The 22,899-nt window shown below is 35.8% G+C and overlaps 1 long non-coding RNA gene across 1 annotated transcript; it reads left to right on the forward strand.

The window, feature by feature from the left end:
• The first annotated feature begins 1,219 nt into the window (after positions 1–1,219).
• On the forward strand, positions 1,220–22,604 carry LOC140170235 (uncharacterized). Its single transcript, XR_011861505.1, has 3 exons — positions 1,220–1,349; positions 15,256–15,483; positions 20,009–22,604. It is a non-coding gene; the product is annotated as an uncharacterized lncRNA (long non-coding RNA).
• Positions 22,605–22,899: the final 295 nt, after the last annotated feature.

Raw genomic sequence — 22,899 nt, forward strand, 5'->3', positions numbered from 1 at the left:
TTTTTACGTATGTTAATACGGTGTTAAATATTGCTAGTCTCGGTTCCAAACTGGATTGTGCTCATTCGTCACGAAGGAGAACAAGTCAGCTGAAATGAAGACTATAATATTTGATCTAATCTAATCTAGGTCGATAGAGGGCATAGTGATTGAAAAAAATAACAGTAAGCTGAGTCTCTGCATAATTCAAACAGGCCGCTTTTGATTTTGACTAAAATTTTGACCAACATGCTGCTTAAACTTAAATGGGTTTTTTTTGTGCTCCCCAAATATTATAGTTGCCCAAAAATATATTTTGGTAGATTAAAGATCACTACATCCATACATCATGACTTTACTTTCAAAATGAGACTTTTTCGTCCTGAAAATTGGGCGCGTTGCTTGGACTTAGACATAAGGTAAAATCAGCATATTTCAACGTAGCATCTGCGTTTTATTCTACGTTGGAATCCAAAATGGGAAATCGTAATTTTTGTACGCAAAGTATCACACACATTTCAATGGGCAATCTCTGCGTATGAATATTGCGTTTAAATTTAGTCCATTTTTAACACATCGCTGTACCTTTATTATAATGATTTGTTACAAACAAAAGGATCATAATAATAATTAGACTTTCCTTCGTATGTTCATTTGACTGTCTTTAACATATTGTGAAATGGACAAATTTTGTGCATTTTCAACGATGTATCTACGTCGATTTCGCACGTGGAATATCTTCAAAAATAGCTAAATACGTGACCTCGCTTCGATACAGGAGAGTGGTTTTGAATAGATCAACGTACGTCCGATGTCTACGTTTGTAAATCGCAATGTCTCTACTATGTCAGTTCTACGGGCCTTGCCGGACAACAAGATTGTCGTTGAGCGCTATTGTCATCAACGCCCCGCAGCCACCCCAACCAGACACATGCCTCATCCAGGCATTTTACGTATTATGTATTCACAAAAATCTGTTTGTCGCATGCAGTTGCAATATTGTAGTAAATGAGGCATACATTTGGGTACTTATCTACAATAGCATTGGGCTATTTAAGTTGAAATCCATACACCCATATGCATGACATTACTTTAATCTCCCACACAGGCATGTAGATTTCACACGGAGTCACTCGTTCAGGTAACATTTAAAATTCGCACTCTCTGTGTGGAAGGTTAAAGATCATGTCTTTCATATACGGGTTGTATGCATTTTAACTGGAATAGCCGGATATCACGAGATATTTTATGATATTTCATACATAAGTATATATAAATCAATGTTTTATAATCAATACATCATAACTTACATCCTGAGACTGACACAGAGACAGGACTGCAACCATATATATTGGAACATCTATCGCCGGGTAAGCTAATTGATTTAAATAGGGAAGCGATTTAACATGTTTAAAGAATATTATTGTGAAAAGTGCAATATGTTTAAATATATATATATTAAGCACGTTGTTCAGATCGAAATGTTTAAAATCTCGAACGAATTAATCTTAAATCGTTTCATGTTTTATATAAAGTTTGTTTAAATGTGACCAGCTCCAACAAAACCCGGTACAAGTTGCCAGGCATGTTTTTGAGTTAAGGGTAGAGACAATAGAAATTTTTACCAAAGGATCATATTCTTGTTTATACCATGATATTGTTGTATCTCAATACTATCACAACTTCAGCTGTGTAACTTACCTAAAAAGTGGTTCTTTTAATTAAAAATGCAATAAATAAAATCACTCTGCGCTTTTAGTACTGACCAGACTATAGTAATATTTTTAAATCACTCTGCGCTTTTAGTACTGATCAGACTATTTTTATTCGATAGAAAACGCTTTATAATATTATGCAATACTAGCAGCTATTAATCATGCTTCAGTGGGCAAGTACCTCTCAATTTAAATGGTACTGAAATTTGTCTTGTCCGGGGGGAGCTCAGTGGCGTTATTTTCTAGGATCTATATGATGAAGGTGACTGATGCGTAGTAGGCCTATATGTAGGGCTGTAAAAACCTGTTCAGTGATTTCATCCGGAGAATGTAGAAATCCATGAATCAGCAAAATTTAGATTTTAGCACCTTGCCCAGCACCTTTGTTAGTGTCGATGTGCAAACATTAGGCCCTTCAAAATTGATTTTGAGTTTACTGTTTCCATCCCGCATCCAAAATTGAGAAATTCAAAATATTTAATTATTTTCTTTTTATTTGACATTTTCTCTGTTAAATGACATTTTAATAACATTTATTTGCTAGTTTCTTTAAACTTTGATCATCCTAACTATACATTATCATCAATGCATAATATCAACCATAATTGCAAAATAGTTAAATCCGCAGTGCCAAAATGTGCTGTTCATATTGGGCTGTAACCACTCATTTCAAAATAAAGAAAATAATAAGTAATTAATAATTAATAATTGAAAGTTACCTCGTGCATTTTTGAAAATCTTGAAGAGTAAACTAAGATTTTAATTTGAAGGACCTTAAGCCCTGTATTAAAGATAAAATAAGTTATTTTTTACATGAATCTGTAATTTCTCTATTTAGTAGAGAAATTAGCTACATGCATTTGAACGGGGCGGGGCTTCAACTGTATCAATACTGCTGCTTTTCATCGGTTCTCGCCAAAACGTTTTAAAATATCTAATGACAATTTTAATGATTTATCCTTCACTTTTAGGTATTTGATATATACAATTTAAATCTGTTTTACCATTTTATACTTTCGCTGGGATCACTGAATAACCCTTAAATTAAGACCCCCCCTTTCGCTATCACCCAGAACACATGGTTTGTCATCCACCACCCTCCCCTCCCACACACACACTTTTTTCCCATTGGATTTATCGTCATCCTGATTCAGACGCTTTTATTGTTTCATTTACAACCTTTATTATATTTATCCCTGATGATGTTGCCGAATAGTCTTTTGAAATTAGTAGGCCTCATTAGTAGATCTCATATAATTGAAGTGCTCCCCCCGAATAGCAAGATATGGCATGCTTATGCTTAGTTTTGACATGTAAGAATACAAAATGATTTCCTGAGTTCTTAATGGGGAGTTCATTGCAAAGTGAAAGCAGAGCGAGGTGTGTGGATGTGAGGGCATGCGTTGTGTTTATGGCCCGGGGTTTATGGGGAGGGGTGGGTTAGGCAATTAACAGCTGCCTGGTATCATTCAACATTTCTGATACTGTTACGGCTTGAAATTTGAAGGCAACGGGACTTAAGATTCTCTCAGGAACAACTTTTACCACCTGATGAACAATCTCAAATGCTTTACTTTGCACCAACATGACAGTATAGATTAGGCCCATGAAAGTCAATTCCGAGTTTATCGTCCCTTTTTTCCCGGTTGGTGAGGTGACTTTTTCATTTTTCACTATTTCATCAGATTTCATTATTGACCTAAAATGCGTGTTGATTTAAAGCCAAACTCATACATGTGATTTATAAACATGTTTTTATATGGGTAAGGACTAGGAAAGTTAGAAAAGAGCCTGGTTTTGTTTCCAAGTTATGAATATATGTTTTACAAACAAAAATATATGTTTCAATATTATTGCTAAAATTTTGAAAACACTGATACTTTGGAAATAATGAATTATTTTGTCATTTTGAAAATTTGACGCGGGAATTTTTTTTTTTTTTTTAGTTACGCGGGCGGGGAACGATAAACTCGGTATCGACTTTCACGCGCCTTATAGGAAATATATTCCATAAGTTAATGGTTTTATAGTTTATTATTTCGGTTTACCAAAAGTGAAGAAATTATATCAGTAATAACTGTAAAAAATGGTTTATGTCCATTTGAAGCCAAAATAATGGGATGAATTAAAAAATAAAACCCACTGTATACTATATCTTGGAGCTGTGCATAGTGATAAACTCAACCAACAAACATATATAGAACTCACGATAATAAACTCTCTTTATTTCCCATTCATTTATCTAATGTAAATAACAAAGAGACGCTTATTATACGCCAGACTGAGCACAGCTGTTGTACAATTGATCAAAATACAAAAACTTCTGAACACTTTACAGTAGGATCAAGGACGTTGGTTCGAATCAATTGTTTAAAATCAATCAATATAGGAAAGAATCTGAATACGCTTGTTACGGCATTCTGTCAAAATCGGAAAGGACAACCTAACCTATGACACGTTTGAACTAGATGTTAAAGTATGGCTGGTGGAGTTACCCAATTTTGCTATTTTTTCGCCATTTTACAAAATACAAATATGCTCATAAGTTTGCCAATAGCAAAGATCGATGATCTGGAATAAGTCATAGTCGAACCGGAATATATTTGCCAACTATGTTCTACGTTTGAGGTAAGTTCATAATGTTCTTCATAGCAAGAACAGAAAAAGCACTGGCAAAAATGCAACTTTTTACTAAAACGCCATATTCCGCGATAGTCCATATTTACCGGACTTTGGCGAACACTTTTGCTTCTCGTTAAAATTCTACCGACAGCACAGTCGATCTAATGTTATCTGCGGTTAGAGGACAGTTTAGAGAACTCTTTTTGCTGGTTGTTTGGTTTAAAAAACCATAATTTTTAAAATATCGGGATTCAAGCAGGCGACCCGCATGGTGTGCAAAAGACGTTGCAAATTGTCAATGAAAGAGCTTATAAATTAAAATCACGGACATTAAGCTCCACAATAGGCATCTACATTCCAAGCGGAAACGCTTTTCAGAAATATACCCGTCTTTTTTTTTTTTTCGCTTGAAACCTAAATATGCAATTCTAGGCGATTTGTAAAAAATAGCGTCAGCATATTTTACTATGAATTTGGGACACCGAAACAAATGCTTGCATTGGTGCCAGACCTATTATAATGATACGATAATTAGGCCCCCAATAATGGCTTTCATTTTAACCGTTATTTATTAAACTGAGATTTTTACTTTTTGAGAAATTAATGAATTTATCGAAAAACTTTTCGGAGAACGCTACTTTAATGATCCCATGCCTTAAAGGCCTTTAAAGATGACATTCCCATAAAAGATTTAAATTTGGGAATTCTAAATTTCATGGTATTTGACCTTGGGACTGAGTGGACTTTCAAATCCTGGAAAGTACTTATAAAGAAGAAATTTATTTAATCAATAATTGACAGTTGAACTATGATAATCCCTATTCAATCCTGTGTAAGCCAGGAAACTAATATTAGCACATTGCTAAGACTAGCAATTTTGCAAAAATATCAAGGTATCATTTACAAAATTATCCACATCTTGAAAAGTATTGAACTATGTAAAATAATTTTGGTATCATTTTCAAGCTTATTGTCCCGTGCTTACAATTATAGTCAAATCATGAAATGTCAAACATGCGACTTATTCCTGGTTTTGTAGGAACGGGCCACATATAACATTTTTAAAACAAGTTTCGAAGTGCAGTAGTTAACCCACTGGACACTACTGGCCATCTAACAGCATTTCTGATTAGTTGAGAACTTGAAATGCTCAATTCAATTGCCAATTATGACTTATGGTCAAACTCTCATTTGCAGATGATCTTCTTAATACCCTCCTTGATTGGTTCACAATTGGACACAATATTCATTTTGGCCAATCGGCAGGTAGTTCTCATGTGGTTAAAGGCTCGGTGATTCGCTCAATCAGATATTCGAGAAAAAAAAATCATCAAAAATCAAATTTGTACATTGCGCTAACATACCCTGCAAAATAATACTGAACACGGCAAACTAAAGGATAAAAAGATAAATTGTTGGTCAATGTGTATGATGTATGCGGAGTTTGTCTCAAACGGACGCCTGTAGCTACATGCTATTGAATGGAACCTCATAATTTATCAACACCGCGCCCGCCCGGTTTCTGCTGTTTCCAACCTCCGTCTGGAAGAGATAAAATGACCCTAACAAATCAGTGAAAGGTTGAAAAATCTTCAATATATTTGCAAGGATATTAATTCTGGATTGTTTCAAAAAAATTCAGTCAAAACCAATCCAATTCGGCCAAAAAGCGTTTTAAATTTCATACAGATAAAAATAATTCCTCAAAACGCAAAACATGCGTCGGTCGAGCCCATTTAGTCAGGTAATGACAGTTTTATTAACTTATCCGGCATGCTCGAAACGCGCAAAATTGTGAAATTTTATCCGTTTTAACGTTCAGCGGGGACTCCGCTTCCGTCGCCTTTTTTCCTACCAGTTTTCAACACTTGCTCTGGAATCACTGGTAGGCCTAGTGATAGTGATAGAGGCTTTAAAAACCCCATCCTGGGTTAAACATTGCTGAACTGTTTTTTGAAGAAGTCCTTTTGTAGCAGAACGGAGATAACGAGCAATCCATCAGCACATTTTGTGGAGTCTCATATCCTACACTTGATTAATGCACTAAGTCTTCCCCTTGCAAAGTCACGTCCGGCTAAATGTGCTATGAATCGTGTTGAACAAATTGTGAGCGAAACTTCTCACATTATATGACGAGACATTGGGTTCATCACATAGTGGCGTATCGTAAGGAAATCGTAAAGTGCATTTCGGAGAAAAACGAGTTTGAAAAAAAAATGGCGATTTGTAACAAGCTTGTGTTGTTGTGTATGTTTTTTTTTAATGTATTAGGGTAAATATGAAAATAACAACAACTAAAAGTAATGTTTCCTCTACGTATACAAGACAAGGGACAATAAAACTTTGGGTGCACCATTCTACTTCTTCAGTGCCAATAAGGTTAACAAAATGGCAGTTGTTCCAAATCTACCTTACAAAGAGTGTGCTGACATTCAAAATTGATATGTCTCATGGACAACCATTAAAATTGGGTATCGCTCTAAAATGTGTCATAACAACAGAACGGTAAATTTCAATTACTTTGTTTCCACACAAGGCCACTAATGAATATATCATGTGTTTTACATCCTAAAAGTCCAACCTGGTTATATATAGAATAAAGATGGATTATTTGCACTATTGCACTTTTTTTGGCTCACCCTGTATATTGCTTGTAGAAAATAAACACCCTGTTTATGGACTGGACATCTTAGTAGGGATGCCCACTGTCCATACAGTTTCCACTAGAACGATTTTTCATTTACTGTGTGCGTGCACTCGACTCACACACGTATTGTCTATGGAGAAACTGATCGATACAAGAAATCCCAGGCCTGTTAAATGGCGTACATACTCGTTTTTGATCCAAATGTAGGCCTATATCAGGGTGTTTCAAGAAATTCCTGATTCCACCGGAAAACATTAACCAAACTTTTTCCTGATTGGTCAGTAAATAGAGAGGACCTTCCTCCATGCAGAGATCAACTTTTTTTAATGAAAAATTTAATGAGATGAGAACTACAACAGGTTGAAGTGACACCATTCCGTGCATCAGGTGTTCAAACGCAATTATTTCCGAATTTGGAGTGAATCCGACAAGCAAACTTACATAGTCATAAAATGTAACTATTTTTGAAGACAAAATGTACAGGATGTTAAGAAATTTAAGAATGTTTAAGCCTACCGCGGCCCATCTCAAATCATGTACTTCTCACTACCATGTCCATTTCATATGCTATCCATCATGGCTTCCATGCACACACAGTGTATTGCCCCGTGTATTGCTCAATGTATTAAAGATAACCTTTGAGTTGGAGCAAATTTCTCAAAATTGGTAGTGATTAATATTACCAAACTTATGCCATGATGAAATATAATAATTTTTGAAGATAAAATGTGCTGACCGTAAAAGATTGAACAATGTTTAAGACTACCGCCATTCATTTGAAATAATGCACTTATTGTTCATCTCCTCTATGGAGATATTTTCCATGGCGGCCATCTATGATCATGCTTGCGGTTTCACCAAACAAACCATGGGTTTTGAGGTCTTATATTTTTGTTGTATGTCAACAAAATCGATTAAATTTTCAGGATGATCTTATTTTCATGTTGTTATAAGCAAATATAATGTTCCAGATAACGCTAGTTAATAAATACATCAAGAAAAAGTACCTTAAAATTGCACTTTCTGTTAGTAATCCTTTTTGGACTTTAACTTTTTAACATGTTCTAGCAGCCCTATATAAAACCGTAACACTCAAATGGCCATATCTCTGGAATGAAACGTCCGATTAAGATTATTTAAACGCCAAAATGTTTCTTTCATCAATTCCCAGCCAATAAGTTAGGTCTGAATCAACTTAAAAGTACTTCAATTTTTAGTGGACATGCCTAATCTTAGTGTTTTAAAGGCCCTTTCAGTGATTTCACAGGAACATTAAAAAAGGGAAATTTGTCAGAGTTGCTTAGAAATAAAGAATAAGTCTACAGAATTTCATTAAACCACTTTTCCCCTGAAAATATCGACAAATTAGTCAAAAAACAGAAGTTTTAGAAAGGTTTTCTACTTCAACTCAGATCGCCTCGAGAAAATCGAGATTTTCGTACAGTGCGCCACCAATCGACTGGAAAAACTTCCTAGTCCAGTGTTTCTAACACGGGGGAAGTAGAGTCTAAATTGATTTAAAACAGACGCTTAATTTTGTAGTAGAAAACAAAATAAGCAATTAAAGGTCACCGAGGCAAACTAACGGTCAATTCAAATATGAAAACAGTTAAAATTGTGTATTTTGTTTAAAATAGTAGCTACTGATGTAATAAGTAGTAGAAACAATACGCAACGCGTGTTGGTACGTGGAGAGTGAGCTTCTTTCGATCTCGAGTCGGACTTTTTGTACTGTCAGTATCAAAAGTCCAGAATCATGCAAATGCTTTATTTTGTCTAAAATACACGGCTTTCGACCGAACCACTAGCAGGCTATGTTAGCACATCTATGCCAATTACAAAGGTACCAAAATCTGAATTTTGATGATTTTTACGATCGTCCGGATGAGCAAATCACTGAATGGGCCTTTAAGTTGAGCACTATAGACATTTAGTTTATGAAGAGTGTGTTTAATCTTTTGTAATGAAATTTGTGAAAGCTGCATAAATCTGATCACATTTTGAGAACTTTACGCTCTGGCTACTGTGCGACAGGTTAAGAGATGGTAGGGACACGTGTGCATTTCATCAACATTTAATAAAGAGGGTCTGTGTACTTTTATGGAGTTATCAAAATTGATAATTCAATTAAATCATGGAATGACATTAAATGAAACATGCCCTTCTAAGTTAATCAAAAGGATTTTTTTTTTATTATTATTACATTTTACAGATATTAATTTCGTGCAATTGTAGACACCTGTGTGCATTTTATGCATTTTTGCAGATTTTGCATTCGTTTTTGCATATCAATACCATCAATACTATAAACTTAATGACAGTGTGTACTTTCATGGTAAAGGTAAGGTAAAGTAAAGGAGACGATCCTGTATAAACAGTGATCGGAGTGCCCATCTCTCTTTCATTGGCGATTGGGCCAGACTCCTCCATGTAATGTTGCTATAGGGGATCGCTACACCTCCTATACAGCGAGTCTGCTACCTTCCCAGCATTTAAGAATGCCGGTACCCATTTAAACACCTGGGTGAAGAGGAGTAATCGAGATAAAGTGCCTTACTCAAGGGCACAACACGATGGCGTCGCCGGGGCTCGAACCCGCAACCTTCCGATTATGAGTCAGTGCCCGTTCCGCTATGCCACAGTGCTCCCTTTTTCATGGAGCTGTAGGTAATTAAAAATAATGACAAGTCAATTAAATTAATTAGTGAAATACATTAGTGAACCAGACATGTATCAATTTTCAACTTTAAGTGCATATCATTAGATTGATAAACTTAAACTTAGGACTGTTAAATGTCAAAAATATCATTTTTTAATAATTTGTCATAAAAGTTGCAATATTGTAATTGTAATTGAATATATGAATACAAAAGCCACCTAAGTCCATACTTGGCCAAATTGAGTTAAGCATGGGAAATTGTTGCTATACATAGGCCTGTCATATGCATGAAAGAACAACTCAAATTCATTCTCTGTGTCTATTGTGCATGCGAAAAATAGCATGTATGAAAGAATCACCCAATTCCATGATTTGAGTCTTGTAACACATTGATTGAAATCCAGTATGTATAAAAGTCCACTCGTAACAGATTCATTGCTAGAGAATGACTTTTGAACAAAAAATGGGTTTAATAAAGGAAAGTGTGTGGTTTGTATTACATGGCAGAGTGCTTATCAACATTATACATACCTGTGTGCTTTATTTTGTATTATCTTACTATTGGTAATCTCATTCTAACATTGTTGTCTTTGTATATGATTCAAAAAAAGTCCAAAATTTAAATGAACCCCACGAAGTCCCTGAAATGCTAATCGTCATACCTAATACAGGTTAATCCACTCATTTGCACGTAAAACTTACCATATTGACCAGGTAAATCTAACTGAAGGAATTAAAATGATACACGGGTTTTTCTCTCAAAATAACTTCGCATGGACTTAGGTGGCTTTTGTATTCATGTATTCAATTGTAAATGAGGCATAAATTTGGGTACTTATCTACACAAGTAGTGGGCTATTCCAGTTGAAACCCACACACCCCTATGCATGACATTACTTTAATCTTTCACACAGGCATGTAGATTTCAAATGGAGTCACTCGTTCAGGTAACTTTTAATATTCACACTCTCTGTGTGGAAGATTAAAGGTCATGTCTGCAATAGGGATTGTATGAATTTCAACTGGAATAGCCCGAAATCACGAGATATTTTTGATATTTCATACATTAGTATATAAATCAATGTATTATGATCAAAACATCATAACTTACATCGTGAGACTGACAGAGAGACAGGACTGCAACCTTAACCATTATATTGGACCATCTATCGCCGGGTATAGCTAATTGATTTACAAGGAAACGATTTAAGGGTATACGATGTTTTGTTGGTCGAAGCAGCAAAAAAAAATGTAGTTCACAGCATCTTGCGAATGGTAGTGAGCTTTAGCAAAATTGCATTGCTCAATTCATAGCGAGCGTGTAGAAGAATTCAAATATCACAGATATACTTTTGTAGGTCCTGTGGTTCTTGAGTTATGTTGTAAAGAGGGCTGAAACAACAACAACACTTTTGAAAAACGTGCATAACTCATTAACAATAATAAATTAAGCAAGTTTTCAAAGTATATGATTTGTAGAATGAACTTTTGCAAAACACCAAAGTGTTATTTTTCAATAATATATTGATTCAGATAATGAAAATCATTTTTTGGCTGCTTCGACCAACAATACCTCGTATAACCTTAACATGTGTAAAGAATGTTATTGTGAAAAGTGCAATATGTTTAAATATGAGTTATAAAACGAATGTATATATTAAGCACGTTGTTCAGATCGAAATGTTTAAAATATCAAACGAATTAATCTTAAATCGTTTCATGTTTTATATAAAGTTTGTTTATTTAACCTTTTTATAAGTTTCGAAGTGCAGTAGTTAACTCCCCTGGACACTACTGGCCATCTTGGATTTCTGGGCAAAACTTATGTTATTTTGTAGCAGAACGGAGGTTACGAGCAATCCATGGAGTCTCATACCCTACATTTGATTAATGCACTAAGTCTTCCCTCGCAAAGTCACATCCTGCTAAATATGCTCCTATGAATCGTGTTGAACAAATTGTGCGCGAAACGTCTCACATTATAATGACAATACATTGGGTTCATCACATAGTGGCGTATCGTAAAGAAAATTGTAAAGTGCATTTTGGAGAAAAACGAGTTTTAAAAAATGGTGATTTGTAACAAGCTTGTGTTGTTGCAATAATTTCGAATTCATTGTATGAAAACTGTTTCCAAGTGTTCAAAGCACCTGTACTATATTTACTTCATATTGTAGCTTTTAAATGAAAAAAAAAAGGATTCCAAACTTATGCCGTAAACATAGGAAAAAGTGCTTCACATAGTGGCGTATCCACTATACGCCACTTTGTGCAGGGGCTATTTTAGGAGAAAAAAGTCACTGCACGTAACCAAACGTAAAATCTAAAAGATCAGCCAGCGGAGACGAGGTTTTTGGAAAGGGGTTGCTAGGGGTGTTTTTAAAGATCACGCGTTAAAATCACACATTTTATTGACTCATTTTGGATGTTAAGGGCTCGGATATCGACTGGACGCGACGTTTGCACAGTTATTTTATGGGACCTGAGAGCACATCAGACATACCAAATTGCATTCTGAATACGAGGAATAGCCTTGTGATATCAATTATTATAATTTTTTTTAATTTAAGGTATAATACAAAATTATATTTTTGACATTTAACGGTCCTCGAAGTAAACTTAAAATCAAATGATATGCACTTAAAGTATATGTAGCTTCCCAAAAAGACCTGAAATTTGCAGGTCTTTATAGGTGTAATGTATAATTATCTTCAATACGAAAGGTCAAAATTTTCATATGATGGAGGACCTTTCATCCGAGCTACATCTGATTTGAATATAGTAAAACATTCCAACCCTAGTAACAAAGGTTTCCTTTTAGTTCAATACCACTAATTTTGTATTACACAGGTTTCAATGGGAAAATGGCTAATTTCGGGTGGAATTTTTTTCAGAACTCTCACAGTTAAATGCCAGTAATATCAGGTAAAACTATATGATATAGATGCCAAATGATCAAAAACTCAACATAGGTTGACCTAAGACCTTTCTTGTTTTAATGCACTGAACCGTAAACACCTTAAAATGGCAGTGCGCCCTCGAAGCTGAAAGTTACAATATGGTAGGGCAAATATTTACTAAAAACCGAAGCCGTGCGTATGCATTTTAGTACTATTACAACACAAATGTCACATAATGAGAGAAAATATACCATTTCTGATTTTGAAGCATCAAACCCTAAAAAGTTCTTTTTTGGCTATACAACTTGGTCAATTTCAGCGATTTTAATGCAGTCTTTTCAGTCTTTGCCATGCAAACAAATAGCTACTCGTCGTATTTCCATGTATCGCCCAGGCCTATAAGTGGTATATAACCTTTTGGCTCAGAATAAAAGGTTGACTAAGATAAGAATCCTTGGCCCTTTAACATGTTTAAAATCTTTAAGATGCATTTCTTCATACGATAATTATTTTCAGAAAAAATAATGATTTTGAATGACCTGAATCAAATTTGATGTTGTCAAAACATTGCGTAACCTTAAGATACATGATTTGACATTTGATACTCTTTTTAAAATTATAAAGCATTATAATGTCATTATGTATATGGAGACCTGTGTCAAACTTGAATATAATATAATTTGTTGTGTAATCAGCAGAGAGAATTTAATGGGAACTTCTTTGGTGTATTTATTTTCGTTTATATATAAACTCCTCAATAAAAAAAGTTTGAAAGTTTTTCCAGCATTTATATCTCAGATTGTTAATGACATGTTCATATCGTGTTGCATGTCAATTGATAGCTACTTTATTCCCCTTTAAAATATCTATTGATATGCAACACGATATGAACATGTCACAAATAATTTGAGATATAGATGCTTCAAAAAACTTTCCAAACTTTTGTTGAGGAGTTTAATATAAAGGATAGGTGTCCAAGAATTTACCCTTGTGGTACACAACTTATATTTTAAAATCTTAAATTTAATAACATAACAGACGTACTATCATCGTAAGGACAACTTGAAATAAAATATCAGTCACGTGTTGAAAGTACACGTATACGTCTGATTCACCAATGTCTTGTTAACGGTTTTATGTTTTATAAAATGTTAAACATTGTTTGAGTTTATTGCGAAGGGTAAATGTGACGTATCATGTCAAAAGGAGAAACTTTTTGGGCAGGTTATCAATTTTGAGGTTTTTACATATCTTAAATATAGAGATATTTTGCTCTACAACGCCGTTTTCCTCAATGAAATCGGACATTCCCTGGCAAAGATATTGGGTTCGTAAGTTATAGTATTATAAAATTAGAAATTGAGATATCGGCCTTTAAAAATATTATTGACAATGTTGAGTGTAGTAATTACCTTGAAAAATGTCTCAAAAAATACAAGATGCCAGTTATATTCCGGTCTGAAATTATCAGACAATATTTTAAACATTAATAACATCACAAATTCGCAACAAACCCAAATTGTGAAAAAGATTTTTGGCTATTTCTCCATTTACGATCCTGCCCAAAAGTGTCTCCTTTTGACATGACACGTCACAAATGTAGATTTATTTAATTGACTTGTCATTATTTTTAATTACCTGCAGATCCATGATAGTACACACCAGGTTCAGTAATGTCATTAGGTTTATGGTATTCTGCAAAATGCATACAATGCAAACAGGTGCCTACAATTGCTTGAAATTAATTTCTATAAAATGTAATAATAGTAAAAAATATATTTGAATATACTTAAAAGAATAGGATTTCAAATTCAATCCATTTAATTGAATTATCATTTTTGACAACTGGATGAAAGTACAGAGTTGGTTTTCTAAAGTTAAACGGTATTATGGTAAAAAATAATATTGTTAATCATGAAAATGAAAAACTCGTGTATTAAATATTGCATGAAAATGCACACGTATCTCTAATCAATGGCGGATCTAGAGGAGTCATGGGGGGGGGGGGGATTAGATAAAATTGAAAAAATCGCGGTCCGGGGATCTCAGAAGCGAAAAGTTCTATATGCATACGCAGCCAGGGGTGTCTGAGGGGGGATGTTCCTCCTTGAGAAGTTATAAAATTTTGCAAAATGAAAGCCCAATTGAAGTCATTTGGTGGACGATTATTATTGTTAGAAAAAGTAGGAAATGTGTGAAAATGAAACTATTTGTGGACCATTATTCACTCTTAGGTGCAATTATTAACTTATGGCTTAAAACATATGTTGTATACGGGTGTCCAATACAGAAGCGAACACGGCCAGCTCTTTATCAATACGCAAGGGGGGTGTCTGAGAGGGATGCCCCCCTCGTCGTAAGTTGGGAAATTGTGCAAAATGAAGTTCATATTGGACCCATTTGGTGCATCATTTTACACTGTTTATATCATTGCTTTGAAAAAAAGGGCCCGAACTCAAATTTGCAAAATTTTAAATGTTACACTGGACCACTGACAGTTTTTAAGACTTGACACTCGAAAATACATGTATTACAGCATGCATGGATTGGTCAGCAATACTGACTTTCAAAATGTGACGGGCCTGCATATCGGCGGGCGTGCAGTAATTTTCGCATGCCCACCTTCAAGCAATGCCTAAAATAATCAAAGGCCTATATAGTATTGATACGCTTACGATCGACAACAAGAAAGAAACAGGGATTGTGAAATCTTTCATGAATTTTATCTTACAGTTTTACCAATCTCATGACGATGCAGTATAAAATGGTCATCCTCTGCGCGATGATCTTGATGGTCATGAATCCATCTTTGATCTGTGAAGTTGATGCTATCCCCCTACCAGGATACACAGATGGCATGTTTTCACGTCGTAATGACAATGCTGAGATCAAGAAGGACGCCTCCGATATCGTTGGACTACAAAATGTCCAACCAAATGAGATTAAATTGCCATTCGAAAGGTTTGTTTGCCCTTTACCGACCGACCCACCCCCAATAAAAAATGCATTTGTGAGATAATTTTTACCGTTGAATAAACAAAATAAGTTTTTATCATAGCCTTATGATGTATCCTCTTTATCGAGTGAGACTCATCTTGTAAGCAGTCAAGATAGCTCAATCGATAAGGCGTTCGACTATGATTCTAGAGGTTGCGGGTTCGAACCCTGGCGGTGCCTAGGACGCTCTCGTGGAAAAGTTAGTTTTAGTTAGTTTGAATTACCCCTGGACAAGGAACTTACTGCTAATTGTCTCGTTGATCCTGATTGCGAAGGCTATTTGTGGAATTCTAGGGTGTGAGCTTCCTGTAGCAGCAAAGTCCATGAATTGTTGTTAAATGGTTTATGGAATGATGTGGGGTCGTAGAGGTCAGTGACAACCTGTAAAGTGTCCTGAGGCTTGTGGATCAACGTCTAGACGTCTAGAGCGCACTATAAATCACCGCGGTTGTTTTTTTGTTTTGTTTTTTACAATTTATAGCAAAATACACCATTACCAGCATTGTCTGACATATCTAAATATCAAACCTTTTTTTAATCCCAAGGATTTACTGGGTGAGCAATTTAATCAATCTTTTCGGTAAATCCCATAAGCCTTTACGAGTACACCTGAGATGTCGTCATTTCATCTCAGGTGTTCTGGCAAAGGCTTATTGGATTTCCTAAAAAGGTCAATTGTTTTGCATTCAAATCATATCAGGGAAACAATAATTGACAGGGTGAACAGTTGTAATTAATGGCATCTAGGCGTGTGGAAATTCTAAAATGTAGAGCTGGTTTTGCGAAGAAATGTAAAAAGTGGATTCTGCTCCTAAATGGACCTTTCGTTAATTTCATCACATAAAAGTCCCGTTGACCACAATCCTGGCGGAAATTCGTTGCCTCACCAACACCTGCACGCAATCGCCAGAGTTAAGTATGTAGTTCTGCATTATCTTTGTATAATAGTTACAACTGCATATTCAGCTTGCCCTCTCCCTTATCATTAGAGGACAAAAATAATTGTAACAAAGCCGACAAAAGGATTCGAACCCGCGACTCCAATAGCCTATAGGCTACAAGCCAGCGCTTTTACCGCTGAGCTACAAAGAAATGTATAAAAGCTATCCATTTCTAATGTATGAATGTTAATTTGAAATTATGCAATGCACATATTCAGAAATGCTGGATCCACCGACATATCTGCCATTTCAAGGTTGATGATCTTACCATGTACGACGGTAGATATATGTGACGTGTCATGTCAAAAGGAGACAATTTTGAGGTTTTTACATATCAAATATAGAGATATTTTGCTTCACAACGCCGTTTTCCTCAATGAAAACGGACATTCCTAAGCGAAGATATTGAGTTCGTAATTTATGGTATTATGAAATTGGAAATTGAGATATCGGCCTTTAAAAATATTATTAACAATGTTAAGAATAGGAATTACCTTGAAAAGTGTCTCAAAAAAGACAAGATGCCAGTTATTTTTCGGTCTAAAACTATCAGACAATATTTTTAACATTAATAAAATCCAAAATTTCCAACAAACCCAAATTGTGAAAAAATCACCCCGCGCAGATTTTTGGCTATTTCTCCATTTACGATCCTGCCCAAAAGTGTCTCCTTTTGACATGACACGTCACATACAGTAAGCCAAAAAATTAAGGTACCAGTTATGTTCACCTCCTGTTATATCCTAAACAAAGACAGATATGTCATAATTGGAACCTGCAGCCAATAGCTGCATCTTTTAGCTCGAGACCTAATTCGTTGAAATTGTTCAAGAAATAAAGACACGGCGATCCCAAAACTCAAGGAAGATACCAATGCAAAAGTTGCGGTTTCCTTCATTGCATGCCCTATTGATTTGTACACAAAGCGTTCATGAACAAAAGAACTAGCGCCGCGCATCCAATGATTAGCACATTAACCCTAACCCGCCTGGATACTACAAAATACTACTTGATATATGCGCTGTTCGTGCGTGCATCCCACGTGGTGTGACGACACAATCGCCCTAAGTGATATATAGGCACGGTTTCGCCAGCCAGCGAAGCCCAAGACCCATGGCAAAGTGTCGCCGACCGAGTGCTTGGCATGCGAGGGGTCTCGGGTTCGAATCCCACCCAGAGCAAGCAACTTCTTTCTTTCTTTTCTCTCTTTATTCTTTCCTTCTTTCCCTTCCCGTCGCCAAAAAGCCCTTAGGGGGTTAGGGTTACACGGCCCTGCACTTCTTAGATCGCCTTGCTAAGAGTTCGAAGCCCTGTCGTCAACAGAGGGCAGTAAACTCGAGGTAAAGAATATCCCATATCGCGCTAATGAGCTGGGCAGTAACCGTAGAAAAGGCTCGTTTCTGGCAAAAATTGACAAGTGACTTGCACAAATTTCTAGATACAGTAACTATAAGGTCGTGCGATGTATTCACACCATTTGTTAACCATTTTTTTTAGGGAGCAATTATTATTTATCATGAATATTATTGTCATGTTGATGACATCATAGTTACTCGCATTTTGTTAATTTTTAAATTTTTGTTTGATTTAACGCTCAAAAGTCACACAAAATCAATCACATATATTTTTCTTTATTTCACCAGAATGTCCTTGCCAAGATTCTAGCATCAGACCATGCGCTTTCTTAAGATACAGCCTTCATAAGTGTTAGGCCACTTCCGTACAATTCTTATAATTTGTTTCATGCATATACAAATAGCCATGCGCGTTTTTGTTGTGTTTTTGATAGGTTTTCATGTCCGATTTTAACGATAAAACATTATTCCCTATAGAAAAACAATATGGCAAAAGATACAATAGTTTGTAACATTCTCCATGAACTTAACCATCTATGTTTGGATTGTGATGTAATTAACGTGTGTAATGAGATTTTCTCTTTCTGAATCTGACTTGTAAAATATTATTTTTCATCACAATTTCTCATCAAATTCATACATTTCTGGGTCAAAAGTTAGGTAAAACATTTTGTGGTTTTGAAATTTGGTTTAGAAATAACGCTAATAAAATCATTTGGGTTGATCAAGCAGTTGCTTTTTATGATTTTCAAGGCAATATGCATAAATGATGAATCTGCATGTACATAATTTTTCACTTCAGTAAGCTCGTCTTTTGACCAACGTTCATTATTGATCACGGGTTATATTGTATGCGATTGACATCAAAGAACCACATGTGTATGAGCTTATGCATTGAATTGAATTACACAATGGTTATTCAGGTTATTGATCGCTAGATGGAAGCGAACATGATACATATTACGTAGGATTCCATGCCTGTGCGGGGATTTGAACCCTAGCGACCAGAACTATGAACACTTTGAAGCGTTAGCACCTTGCAGGGCCGTGTTAGGTTACCACTATCGAAACTCAGTGTAGGCTTCCTTAACCCTAACCCGCCTGTATACTACAAAATACTACTTGATATATGCGCTGTTCGTGCGTGCATCCCACGTGTGTGATGACGCAATCGCCCTAAGTGATATATAGGCACGGTTTCGCCAGCCAGCGAAGCCCAAGACCCGTGGCAAAGTGTCGCCGACCGAGTGCTTGGCATGCGAGGGGTCTCGGGTTCGAATCCCACCCAGAGCAAACAACTTCTTTCTTTCTTTTCTCTCTTTATTCTTTCCTTCTTTCCTTCCTGTCGCCAAAAAGCCCTTAGGGGTTAGGGTTAGAACAAGCGTCGTGCTTTCACTGATTATCTTCCCCATGTTGAGCGCCTAGCGCACATAGTAAGCCCTTTTGATTTCGTTTCTTCATTAGGTTTTAGATCACCGTTTCTTTAATTCTCAAGCAATTTCAACAAATAAGATCTTAAATCCGAGCTAAAGAGTACAGGTATTGACTGCTTGTTTTCATTTTGACATATTTGTCTTTATTTGGGATATACAGGGGTGAACACAACTGGTACCTTAATTCTTTGGCTTACTGTATTAAAGATGGACAGCAATATTGAACAATAGAACATAACTGTTTTTTTCTTAACGGTGGACACAAACGGTATTAAAAGAAATTGAGATAAATTTTTCCACCGTGGGAAAGTGCATGAATCGAAATTCCAAGTTCATTTTCATAACCCAAATACGTTGCCAACATAATTGTAAATCAACATTGCAATAGGGAGAGGGGAAGGAAATTGGCCAATGAATGCTTCGGTGTGGCAACCTTTTTCGGCAGGATTGCAGCTCCAAAACGAATCTATTTCAATGAAAGTAACAGAACAATTAGATGACTTGTGTGCCATTGTATTTCACGTATTACATGTTAAATGTTTTTTTGTACATTATGAATATCAGTTACCTTATTACTACGTTATTTCCATTTACAGACCTATATTGTGGGGACAACTTAATATAATATGACGAATATAAAACGACTCGTGTTGTTGTAGTTACTTATTAATATCGTTATTTTTGTATTAAGAATGTATCCAAAACGGCAAGTTGTTTAAAGTTTGACGACATTGTACTTTTTCTCAATTGTTTATTATAGATCAGAGCCATGGTGATGGCGGACACGAATTTGGACGGTTGTGATTGATGGAAAAAGAATGCTAGACGATATTGAGACACAACAAAGATATTTACTTTAGGCTACATAAGGAGGTTTCGGTTTCTGTTTTTACAAATAACTTTTTTAAAATGTTGGATTATGAGGCATGAAGCATTCCCGTGATTTCTGATCTTTAGGAATAATATCGACTGCTTGGTGCCAGAAGTGGATAAGTGCAATAGTTGCCTGGTGAACATTTGACAATTTCCACACGGTATATAGTATTCATCTTAAGTCAGCTATTGCACTTACCCACTTCTGGCACTAACACAGAATTAAAACCAGAGAACCAGGACTCGACCGCCATCTTGATACAGGCATGGAGCAAAAATTGGGGGTATTCGGTTTCCCTCGGAATGCGCTCGAGGCATTCGTTGTCATGCAAGCGCGACATGAATGATGGAGCATTTGAGAGACGCACTTGATGCGACCTGCACGCGAGTACCAAGACGCTTCAGATGAGACGCAAAAATTGTTTTCTTTCGTCTCAGGGCACCGTCGGCAAGGACCCGAATACCCCAATTTTCTCCCCATCGCTGACGGCTCGATTGTACGTGGCGGTATAGGGAGTCTCGGTTCTCCTTCTCTAATTCTGTGGGCACTGAGCAGTCGATATATAATATAGGGTGTATCAAAATAAAGTATACAGTTTGAATAATGCCAGTGAATTAAAAAGCATGAGTTATTTGGTCAAAATGCTTTAGTTGACAGCTGCATCAACAAACATGTCCTCCCACAACTGTAAAACCACTGATGTGTGACCATTAATACGGAGTCAGTGGTTATATTTGTGAGCCGTGTAAAAATGCGGTTGCGCAAAGTCCTTTAAAATGACATGAAAATCACAGTTTCACTACTTTCTTTGCAGTAATTGATAGAACACCTTGCACAATTGTTTTACAATTAACTGTTGCAACTGCTGGTATTAAATGTCTGCAATCATGTGATTGTTTTAAAGCACCATGTGGAATGGCCCCTAAGATCTCCTAATCTTACACCTCTGGATTTTTTCTTGTATGGCAATCTGATATCAAAGGTTTTCACAAGTCCTCCTACAGACCTTGATGAACTTCAAAGACACATAATTGCACAAGTTGACATCCCCAGGTAGGACAGATCTCTCATAAGACGTGGCGTGATTGACATGATGAAGAGAGTTAATATCTGCATACAACGGCATGGTGGCCATGCGGAAGATTAAGACTGTCAATTACTGTAAAGAAAGTGGTTAAACATAAGCTTTCATGTTGCTTTGATTTTAATTGAATTTGCGCAATTGAATCGGCTCACAAAACTAGCCACAAAACTGAGTCCTTATTAATGGTCACACGCCAGTGATGTTACAGTTGTGGGAGGACAAGATGTTTTTTTGCAGCTATCAACAATAGCATGTTGACTAAATACATCATACTTTTTAGTCTAGTGGCATTTTTCAAACTGTATACTTTATTTTGATACACCCTGTATAGAAGGTTCTTAGGTGGGTACCGCAGATTTAAGGTTTATTTTTATGCTTTTGGTATAACTTTCTCCAATTAAAAAAAAATAAAAATAAATTTTGAAATTTATTTCCAGATTTGGACAAATTTACGGTAATTTACTGTAACAGAAATAACCGAAAATTAGTATATTTTGGGGTCTGTTTTTCGTCTAATTTGTTGTAGTTTTGGGTGTGTTCGGAACCCCAGCCGCAGATCATTCTGCTCCCTACCCAATCCAAGATCAAGAGACCCACCTTTAGGCTAGTCTATATAATCTGCCATTTTTTTTCAGTCAACAATCAGAGGGACTATAGTCGGTAAAAAGATCGGATGTGGAAAATCTATCAATTGTATACTTAAATTAGTACAAATCTGGGTTTATGTAATATGCACGACGGGCAATTTCACTACGAGGAAGACTAGTTGTGTATGATTATGGATTTCACTGGAGAAGCCCATTACAAGTAATATATATATATAAACTGGCCTCAAAAAGAAACTCAACATTTTTCACAAGGTCATATATTAAAATCCTGTCCATAAAAATGAAACAAAATTATACACAGGATTACTTCAATAGTCTACTCTAAACAATGGTCAGTAACCTAACAGTTGTCTAAATGACACAACAGCAAAATGCACTGATATGGAACAACTTCTTGGATGGTAATTTATCTGAGGAATATAATTACTGTCTTTTAGGGAAATTATACAAATAAAAATTAACAAACGGAAACCCGATTTAATCAGTTTTAAACAAGAATTGAAGTATTATTATAATACGCTAAAAACGCAAAATTTCAATAAACTTTGGGAAGGCTGGGTAAACATTGTCATGCAACCCTTATAACCCTTTTAATTTTTAATGTATAAGTTTAAAATTCATTCATTGTAAACCATTCAATGTTCTATGTTGTTTGCGGTAAATTGTTAAACATACATGTAAAACATTAGTAATGTAAGATGTGTTGGGGGAGCTGGTGGATCCATATTGTATGTTTTTCCTTCCTGCCGCCAGCTCCAAGTACAGGGAATAAAATTTACGGAAAAAATAACATACTGCTTGTAAATTTGTGATATTGCAGATGAAACCCATGATAAACCCCCTATGAAAGCCATGACCTTAATCTTTCACACAAAGGGTTGTATATTTCAAATGAAGTCACTTATTTAGGTAAAATCTTGGTCTTGGCGGACATTTTATAAATTAATTTAGAAGAGCAGCAACGACAACACAGATGTTATATACATCATATGCAAAATTTGGACAAAAAGTAGTTCTATAGAGAGTATGCCCGTTGAGAGCGCTATAACCTCCACTTTTAGTAACAAAAACGCCATTTAAAATGT

Source organism: Amphiura filiformis, chromosome 14 (genome assembly GCF_039555335.1).
Source record: "Amphiura filiformis chromosome 14, Afil_fr2py, whole genome shotgun sequence".
NCBI classification, from domain to species: Eukaryota; Metazoa; Echinodermata; class Ophiuroidea; order Amphilepidida; family Amphiuridae; genus Amphiura; species Amphiura filiformis.